Here is a 10,611-nt window from a genome sequence, read left to right as displayed (position 1 = left end):
TCACGTGACAAAAGACTTTTTTTTAGTTCGGTTAGAGAAGCGTCAGAGTGTTTCGTCACCACTGGAGTCACCACTGGAGTCACCACTGGAGTCACCACTGGAGTCACCACTGGAGTCATCATCTGAAGTCACCACTGGAGTCACCACTGGAGTCACCACTGGAGTCACCACTGGAGTCACCACTGGAGTCACCACTGGAGTCATCATCTGAAGTCAGGAAAGGCATGCTGGGAAAAATATCTTTAGCCCAAAACAAAATTTCCCGAGCGACTAATAAACTGAATTTTCTGTTGTAGTAGGGGTAAGTCTGTTGTAGTAGGGGTCAGTTTCTGTTGTAGTAGGGGTAAGTCTGTTGTAGTAGGGGTCAGTTTCTGTTGTAGTAGGGGTCAGTTTCTGTTGTAGTAGGGGTCAGTCTGTTGTAGTAGGGGTCAGTTTCTGTTGTAGTAGGGGTAAGTCTGTTGTAGTAGGGGTCAGTTTCTGTTGTAGTAGGGGTCAGTCTGTTGTAGTAGGGGTCAGTTTCTGTTGTAGTAGGGGTCAGTTTCTGTTGTAGTAGGAGTCAGTTTCTGTTGTAGTAGGGGTCAGTCTGTTGTAGTAGGGGTCCGTTTCTGTTGTAGTAGGGGTCAGTTTCTGTTGTAGTAGGGGTCAGTTTCTGTTGTAGTAGGGGTCAGTTTCTGTTGTAGTAGGGGTCAGTTTCTGTTGTAGTAGGGGTCAGTTTCTGTTGTAGTAGGGGTCAGTTTCTGTTGTAGTAGGGGTCAGTTTCTGTTGTAGTAGGGGTCAGTTTCTGTTGTAGTAGGGGTCAGTTTCTGTTGTAGTAGGGGTCAGTTTCTGTTGTAGTAGGGGTCAGTTTCTGTTGTAGTAGGGGTCAGTTTCTGTTGTAGTAGGGGTCAGTTTCTGTTGTAGTAGGGGTCAGTTTCTGTTGTAGTAGGGGTCAGTTTCTGTTGTAGTAGGGGTCAGTTTCTGTTGTAGTAGGGGTCAGTTTCTGTTGTAGTAGGGGTCAGTTTCTGTTGTAGTAGGGGTCAGTTTCTGTTGTAGTAGGGGTCAGTTTCTGTTGTAGTAGGAGTCAGTTTCTGTTGTAGTAGGGGTCAGTTTCTGTTGTAGTAGGGGTCAGTTTCTGTTGTAGTAGGGGTCAGTTTCTGTTGTAGTAGGGGTCAGTTTCTGTTGTAGTAGGGGTCAGTTTCTGTTGTAGTAGGGGTCAGTTTCTGTTGTGGTAGTGGTCAGTTTCTGTTGTAGTAGGGGTCAGTCTGTTGTAGTAGGGGTCAGTTTCTGTTGTAGTAGGGGTCAGTTTCTGTTGTAGTAGGAGTCAGTTTCTGTTGTAGTAGGGGTCAGTCTGTTGTAGTAGGGGTCCGTTTCTGTTGTAGTAGGGGTCAGTTTCTGTTGTAGTAGGGGTCAGTTTCTGTTGTAGTAGGGGTCAGTTTCTGTTGTAGTAGGGGTCAGTTTCTGTTGTAGTAGGGGTCAGTTTCTGTTGTAGTAGGGGTCAGTTTCTGTTGTAGTAGGGGTCAGTTTCTGTTGTAGTAGGAGTCAGTTTCTGTTGTAGTAGGGGTCAGTTTCTGTTGTAGTAGGGGTCAGTTTCTGTTGTAGTAGGGGTCAGTTTCTGTTGTAGTAGGGGTCAGTTTCTGTTGTAGTAGGGGTCAGTTTCTGTTGTAGTAGGGGTCAGTCTGTTGTAGTAGGGGTCAGTTTCTGTTGTAGTAGGGGTCAGTCTGTTGTAGTAGGGGTCAGTTTCTGTTGTAGTAGGAGTCAGTTTCTGTTGTAGTAGGGGTCAGTTTCTGTTGTAGTAGGGGTCAGTTTCTGTTGTAGTAGGAGTCAGTTTCTGTTGTAGTAGGGGTCAGTTTCTGTTGTAGTAGGGGTCAGTTTCTGTTGTAGTAGGGGTCAGTTTCTGTTGTAGTAGGGGTCAGTTTCTGTTGTAGTAGGGGTCAGTTTCTGTTGTAGTAGGGGTCATTTTGTATTGTAGTAGGGGTCAGTTTCTGTTGTAGTAGGGGTCAGTTTCTGTTGTAGTAGGGGTCAGTTTCTGTTGTAGTAGGGGTCAGTCTGTTGTAGTAGTAGTAGTCAACCTCTATTGTACTAGAGGTCATCTCTGTTATAGTGTGTGGGGGGGAGGGGGGCAGTTTCTTTACGTGCTCCCAGAGGGGTCATTGAGTCCGTTTGACTAGGGAATCTGTACCTGACTTGAGGAAACGACCCCCCCCCCCCACGTGCCTGTCTGACCCCGCTAACGTCCCCAATAGCACCCACGGGAGTGTGAGCAAATGTCACGTGGTTGAGGTGCTAGGTCACGTGACCGCTGGACTGTGAGAACCGTGGCTCGCACTGCGCGTGTCAGCCACGTGTCAGTCATTATTGGTACGTGTCGCACATGCACATGCTAAGTAAACTATGTGAGAGAATCATTTGAATCCATCACTAAAGCTCCCAGCTACCAAACGACAGCTACAATGGATGACAGCTCCCAGCACAGGCTAGCATTGGGTTTTTACCTTCCACTGGCTCAAGCAAGGAAGACAAAAGCACATGTTGACTTTCGTCGACTTATAAAAAAGGATGTGATTGCTCTCGTCAAAATTGTAACCAGATGAAACTAGTCAAATAAAATAATTAGAATATTTTTGTCATTTTTTTTAAATGACCGTTCAATCGGAAGTGAAATTGGGCAATGGGGCTCTGGCCACACACACACATTATGTATGTTTATATATATATATATATATACATATATATATATATATATATATATATATATATATATATATATATATATATATATATATATATATATATATATGTATATGTTTATATATATATATAGATGCCAGTGTGTCTGGCCTCGCCACGAGCCAGCCTGGATGTGGGAACAGCTGGGAGCTCAGCTCTCGACTACCAACGCGCGAGCAGGCGCTTTGTTAATTTTCTCACTTTTTTTTTCTTCCAGCATCTCGTGCTGCCATCTGCTGGGCCTTCATTACCTCCTGGAAACTTTGCGCTAATTGCTCGTCTTTAGCACGTGTTCAGGTGCCGGTGAGTAAATTGTATTTCTGGGACCCAAGACTCGACCGTGTTTTGTTCACGCTTCTGGACGGTGTATTTTATTGAAAACTTTCAAAAGTTAGGAGTTTCATTCAACAAGTAACAAAAGCAACGTGTGCTCCAAAGTTTTAGAAAACTGTTTTTAAAAAGGTTTCGAGCAATTATTTTTCTTCATATGGTATGGTGGATATTTTGACCAGTGTTGTTCAAGGTAATTCGCCAGTTTGTGTGAGATGTCTGGACAGTTTGTGTGAGATGTCTGGACAGTTTGTGTGAGATGTCTAGACAGTTTGTGTGAGATGTCTGGACAGATGTCTAGACAGTTTGTGTGAGATGTCTAGACAGTTTGTGTGAGATGTCTGGACAGTTTGTGTGAGATGTCTGGACAGTTTGTGTGAGATGTCTGGACAGTTTGTGTGAGATGTCTGGACAGTTTGTGTGAGATGTCTGGACAGTTTGTGTGAGATGTCTGGACAGATGTCTGGTCAGTTTGTGTGAGATGTCCGGACAGATGTCTGGACAGTTTGTGTGAGATGTCTGGACAGATGTCTGGACAGTTTGTGTGAGATGTCTGGACAGTTTGTGTGAGATGTCTGGACAGTTTGTGTGAGATGTCTGGACAGATGTCTGGACAGTTTGTGTGAGATGTCTGGACAGTTTGTGTGAGATGTCTGGACAGTTTGTGTGAGATGTCTGGACAGTTTGTGTGAGATGTCTGGACAGATGTCTGGACAGTTTGTGTGAGATGTCTGGACAGTTTGTGTGAGATGTCTGGACAGTTTGTGTGAGATGTCTGGACAGTTTGTGTGAGATGTCTGGACAGATGTCTGGACAGTTTGTGTGAGATGTCTGGACAGTTTGTGTGAGATGTCTGGACAGATGTCTGGACAGTTTGTGTGAGATGTCTAGACAGTTTGTGTGAGATGTCTGGACAGTTTGTGTGAGAAGTCTGGACAGTTTGTGTGAGATGTCTGGACAGATGTCTGGACAGTTTGTGTGAGATGTCTAGACAGTTTGTGTGAGATGTCTGGACAGTTTGTGTGAGAAGTCTGGACAGTTTGTGTGAGATGTCTGGACAGTTTGTGTGAGATGTCTGGACAGTTTGTGTGAGATGTCTGGACAGTTTGTGTGAGATGTCTGGACAGTTTGTGTGAGATGTCTGGACAGTTTGTGTGAGATGTCTGGACAGTGTGAGATGTCTGGACAGTTTGTGTGAGATGTCTGGACAGTTTGTGTGAGATGTCTGGACAGTTTGTGTGAGATGTCTGGACAGATGTCTGGACAGTTTGTGTGAGATGTCTGGACAGTTTGTGTGAGATGTCTGGACAGATGTCTGGACAGTTTGTGTGAGATGTCTGGACAGTTTGTGTGAGATGTCTGGACAGTTTGTGTGAGATGTCTGGACAGTTTGTGTGAGATGTCTGGACAGATGTCTGGACAGTTTGTGTGAGATGTCTGGACAGTTTGTGTGAGATGTCTGGACAGTTTGTGTGAGATGTCTGGACAGTTTGTGTGAGATGTCTGGACAGTTTGTGTGAGATGTCTGGACAGTTTGTGTGAGATGTCTGGACAGTTTGTGTGAGATGTCTGGACAGATGTCTGGACAGTTTGTGTGAGATGTCTGGACAGTTTGTGTGAGATGTCTGGACAGTTTGTGTGAGATGTCTGGACAGTTTGTGTGAGATGTCTGGACAGTTTGTGTGAGATGTCTGGACAGTTTGTGTGAGATGTCTGGACAGATGTCTGGACAGTTTGTGTGAGATGTCTGGACAGTTTGTGTGAGATGTCTGGACAGTTTGTGTGAGATGTCTGGACAGTTTGTGTGAGATGTCTGGACAGATGTCTGGACAGTTTGTGTGAGATGTCTGGACAGTTTGTGTGAGATGTCTGGACAGATGTCTGGACAGTTTGTGTGAGATGTCTGGACAGTTTGTGTGAGATGTCTGGACAGTTTGTGTGAGATGTCTGGACAGTTTGTGTGAGATGTCTGGACAGTTTGTGTGAGATGTCTGGACAGTTTGTGTGAGATGTCTGGACAGATGTCTAGACAGTTTGTGTGAGATGTCTGGACAGTTTGTGTGAGATGTCTGGACAGTTTGTGTGAGATGTCTGGACAGTTTGTGTGAGATGTCTGGACAGATGTCTGGACAGTTTGTGTGAGATGTCTGGACAGATGTCTGGACAGTTTGTGTGAGATGTCTGGACAGTTTGTGTGAGATGTCTGGACAGATGTCTGGACAGTTTGTGTGAGATGTCTGGACAGTTTGTGTGAGATGTCTGGACAGTTTGTGTGAGATGTCTGGACAGTTTGTGTGAGATGTCTGGACAGTTTGTGTGAGATGTCTGGACAGTTTGTGTGAGATGTCCGGACAGTTTGTGTGAGATGTCTGGACAGTTTGTGTGAGATGTCTGGACAGTTTGTGTGAGATGTCTGGACAGTTTGTGTGAGATGTCTGGACAGTTTGTGTGAGATGTCTGGACAGTTTGTGTGAGATGTCTGGACAGATGTCTGGACAGTTTGTGTGAGATGTCTGGACAGATGTCTGGACAGTTTGTGTGAGATGTCTGGACAGTTTGTGTGAGATGTCTGGACAGTTTGTGTGAGATGTCTGGACAGATGTCTGGACAGTTTGTGTGAGATGTCTGGACAGTTTGTGTGAGATGTCTGGACAGATGTCTGGACAGTTTGTGTGAGATGTCTGGACAGTTTGTGTGAGATGTCTGGACAGTTTGTGTGAGATGTCTGGACAGTTTGTGTGAGATGTCTGGACAGTTTGTGTGAGATGTCTGGACAGTTTGTGTGAGATGTCTGGACAGATGTCTAGACAGTTTGTGTGAGATGTCTGGACAGTTTGTGTGAGATGTCTGGACAGTTTGTGTGAGATGTCTGGACAGTTTGTGTGAGATGTCTGGACTGTTTGTGTGAGATGTCTGGACAGTTTGTGTGAGATGTCTAGACAGTTTGTGTGAGATGTCTGGACAGTTTGTGTGAGATGTCTAGACAGTTTGTGTGAGATGTCTGGACAGTTTGTGTGAGATGTCTGGACAGTTTGTGTGAGATGTCTAGACAGTTTGTGTGAGATGTCTGGACAGTTTGTGTGAGATGTCTGGACAGTTTGTGTGAGATGTCTGGACAGTTTGTGTGAGATGTCTGGACAGATGTCTGGACAGTTTGTGTGAGATGTCTGGACAGTTTGTGTGAGATGTCTGGACAGTTTGTGTGAGATGTCTGGACAGTTTGTGTGAGATGTCTGGACAGTTTGTGTGAGATGTCTGGACAGTTTGTGTGAGATGTCTGGACAGATGTCTAGACAGTTTGTGTGAGATGTCTGGACAGTTTGTGTGAGATGTCTGGACAGATGTCTAGACAGTTTGTGTGAGATGTCTAGACAGTTTGTGTGAGATGTCTGGACAGTTTGTGTGAGATGTCTGGACAGTTTGTGTGAGATGTCTGGACAGATGTCTAGACAGTTTGTGTGAGATGTCTGGACAGTTTGTGTGAGATGTCTGGACAGTTTGTGTGAGATGTCTGGACAGTTTGTGTGAGATGTCTGGACAGTTTGTGTGAGATGTCTGGACAGTTTGTGTGAGATGTCTAGACAGTTTGTGTGAGATGTCTGGACAGTTTGTGTGAGATGTCTGGACAGTTTGTGTGAGATGTCTGGACAGTTTGTGTGAGATGTCTGGACAGATGTCTGGACAGTTTGTGTGAGATGTCTGGACAGTTTGTGTGAGATGTCTGGACAGTTTGTGTGAGATGTCTGGACAGTTTGTGTGAGATGTCTAGACAGTTTGTGTGAGATGTCTGGACAGTTTGTGTGAGATGTCTGGACAGTTTGTGTGAGATGTCTGGACAGTTTGTGTGAGATGTCTGGACAGATGTCTGGACAGTTTGTGTGAGATGTCTGGACAGTTTGTGTGAGATGTCTGGACAGTTTGTGTGAGATGTCTGGACAGTTTGTGTGAGATGTCTGGACAGATGTCTGGACAGTTTGTGTGAGATGTCTGGACAGTTTGTGTGAGATGTCTGGACAGATGTCTGGACAGTTTGTGTGAGATGTCTGGACAGATGTCTGGACAGTTTGTGTGAGATGTCTGGACAGTTTGTGTGAGATGTCTGGACAGATGTCTAGACAGTTTGTGTGAGATGTCTAGACAGTTTGTGTGAGATGTCTGGACAGTTTGTGTGAGATGTCTGGACAGTTTGTGTGAGATGTCTGGACAGTTTGTGTGAGATGTCTGGACAGATGTCTGGACAGTTTGTGTGAGATGTCTGGACAGTTTGTGTGAGATGTCTGGACAGTTTGTGTGAGATGTCTGGACAGATGTCTGGACAGTTTGTGTGAGATGTCTGGACAGTTTGTGTGAGATGTCTGGACAGTTTGTGTGAGATGTCTGGACAGATGTCTAGACAGTTTGTGTGAGATGTCTGGACAGTTTGTGTGAGATGTCTGGACAGTTTGTGTGAGATGTCTGGACAGTTTGTGTGAGATGTCTGGACAGTTTGTGTGAGATGTCTGGACAGTTTGTGTGAGATGTCTGGACAGATGTCTAGACAGTTTGTGTGAGATGTCTAGACAGTTTGTGTGAGATGTCTGGACAGTTTGTGTGAGATGTCTGGACAGTTTGTGTGAGATGTCTAGACAGATGTCTGGACAGTTTGTGTGAGATGTCTGGACAGTTTGTGTGAGATGTCTGGACAGTTTGTGTGAGATGTCTGGACAGTTTGTGTGAGATGTCTGGACAGATGTCTGGACAGTTTGTGTGAGATGTCTGGACAGTTTGTGTGAGATGTCTGGACAGTTTGTGTGAGATGTCTGGACAGTTTGTGTGAGATGTCTGGACAGTTTGTGTGAGATGTCTGGACAGTTTGTGTGAGATGTCTGGACAGTTTGTGTGAGATGTCTGGACAGTGTGAGATGTCTGGACAGTTTGTGTGAGATGTCTGGACAGTTTGTGTGAGATGTCTGGACAGATGTCTAGACAGTTTGTGTGAGATGTCTAGACAGTTTGTGTGAGATGTCTGGACAGTTTGTGTGAGATGTCTGGACAGTTTGTGTGAGATGTCTGGACAGTTTGTGTGAGATGTCTGGACAGATGTCTAGACAGTTTGTGTGAGATGTCTAGACAGTTTGTGTGAGATGTCTGGACAGTTTGTGTGAGATGTCTGGACAGTTTGTGTGAGATGTCTAGACAGATGTCTGGACAGTTTGTGTGAGATGTCTGGACAGTTTGTGTGAGATGTCTGGACAGTTTGTGTGAGATGTCTGGACAGTTTGTGTGAGATGTCTGGACAGATGTCTGGACAGTTTGTGTGAGATGTCTGGACAGTTTGTGTGAGATGTCTGGACAGTTTGTGTGAGATGTCTGGACAGTTTGTGTGAGATGTCTGGACAGTGTGAGATGTCTGGACAGTTTGTGTGAGATGTCTGGACAGTTTGTGTGAGATGTCTGGACAGATGTCTAGACAGTTTGTGTGAGATGTCTGGACAGTTTGTGTGAGATGTCTGGACAGTTTGTGTGAGATGTCTGGACAGTTTGTGTGAGATGTCTGGACAGTGTGAGATGTCTGGACAGTTTGTGTGAGATGTCTGGACAGTTTGTGTGAGATGTCTGGACAGTTTGTGTGAGATGTCTGGACAGTTTGTGTGAGATGTCTGGACAGTTTGTGTGAGATGTCTGGACAGTGTGAGATGTCTGGACAGTTTGTGTGAGATGTCTGGACAGTTTGTGTGAGATGTCTGGACAGTTTGTGTGAGATGTCTGGACAGTTTGTGTGAGATGTCTGGACAGATGTCTGGTCAGTTTGTGTGAGATGTCTGGACAGTTTGTGTGAGATGTCTGGACAGTTTGTGTGAGATGTCTGGACAGTTTGTGTGAGATGTCTGGACAGTTTGTGTGAGATGTCTGGACAGTTTGTGTGAGATGTCTGGACAGTTTGTGTGAGATGTCTGGACAGTTTGTGTGAGATGTCTGGACAGTTTGTGTGTGATGTCTGGACAGTTTGTGTGAGATGTCTGGACAGTTTGTGTGAGATGTCTGGACAGTTTGTGTGAGATGTCTGGACAGTTTGTGTGAGATGTCTGGACAGTTTGTGTGAGATGTCTGGACAGTTTGTGTGAGATGTCTGGACAGTTTGTGTGAGATGTCTGGACAGTTTGTGTGAGATGTCTGGACAGATGTCTGGACAGTTTGTGTGAGATGTCTGGACAGTTTGTGTGAGATGTCTGGACAGTTTGTGTGAGATGTCTGGACAGTTTGTGTGAGATGTCTGGACATATGTCTGGACAGTTTGTGTGAGATGTCTGGACAGTTTGTGTGAGATGTCTAGACAGTTTGTGTGAGATGTCTGGACAGTTTGTGTGAGATGTCTGGACAGTTTGTGTGAGATGTCTAGACAGTTTGTGTGAGATGTCTGGACAGTTTGTGTGAGATGTCTGGACAGTTTGTGTGAGATGTCTGGACAGTTTGTGTGAGATGTCTGGACAGATGTCTGGACAGTTTGTGTGAGATGTCTGGACAGTTTGTGTGAGATGTCTGGACAGTTTGTGTGAGATGTCTAGACAGTTTGTGTGAGATGTCTGGACAGTTTGTGTGAGAAGTCTGGACAGTTTGTGTGAGATGTCTGGACAGTTTGTGTGAGATGTCTGGACAGTTTGTGTGAGATGTCTGGACAGTTTGTGTGAGATGTCTGGACAGTTTGTGTGAGATGTCTGGACAGTTTGTGTGAGATGTCTGGACAGTTTGTGTGAGATGTCTAGACAGTTTGTGTGAGATGTCTAGACAGTTTTATTGTGACGGATGAAAGAACTGTTGTTGCTGGACACAGAGTTTCTTCCAGGCATCTCTTCGGGGGGGGGGGGGGCGGAGCGAAGAAGAGTCTACCGCCCCCCCCCCCCCCCCCCCCGAACGAGATGGAATGTATGTAGTAAACATACACTTTTACTAGTGTCCGCCCCCCACCCCGAAAAATGTTAATTTCCCCCCCCCCCCCCCCGGAGGAAAAAAGTCTGGAAGAAACACTGGCTGGACATCTCTGTGACAGACATTAGAGACTGGTCAATATTTTGACTTTCTTGTGTGTGTGTGTGGGGGGGGGCGTACTTGATTTATAACCGTGTCAAGTTTTACTGAGTCAATTTCCCCAAGCTTTAAATTTGAGAAATTGTCTAATTGTTCTCGAGGATATTTTCCAGCTGGCCCCAAAACTAGGCGTTATATACGTCATGCTGCACGTCCGTCATGCTGCACGTCCGTCAGCCTGACGTCCGTTATGCTGCACGTCCGTCAGCCTGACGTTCGTCATGCTGCACGTCCGTCAGCCTGACGTCCGTCATGCTGCACGTCCGTCAGCCTGACGTCCGTCATGCTGCACGTCCGTCAGCCTGACGTCCGTCATGCTGCACGTCCGTCATGCTGCACGTCCGTCAGCCTGACGTCCGTCATGCTGCACGTCCGTCAGCCTGACGTCCGTCATGCTGCACGTCCGTCATGCTGCACGTCCGTCAGCCTGACGTCCCACAGTGGTGTATTCACGTCCCCACTGAGCGAGTAAAAAACAAACCGTTCCGCTTCAATGAGAAATGTTTATTG

The sequence above is a fragment of the Physella acuta genome, unplaced genomic scaffold (genome assembly GCF_028476545.2).
Source record: "Physella acuta isolate Inbredline_101_S28 unplaced genomic scaffold, ASM2847654v3 ptg000223l, whole genome shotgun sequence".
Classification (NCBI taxonomy): Eukaryota; Metazoa; Mollusca; class Gastropoda; family Physidae; genus Physella; species Physella acuta.
The sequence above is the reverse complement of the archived record's forward strand: the minus strand, read 5'-3'. Positions refer to the sequence as shown.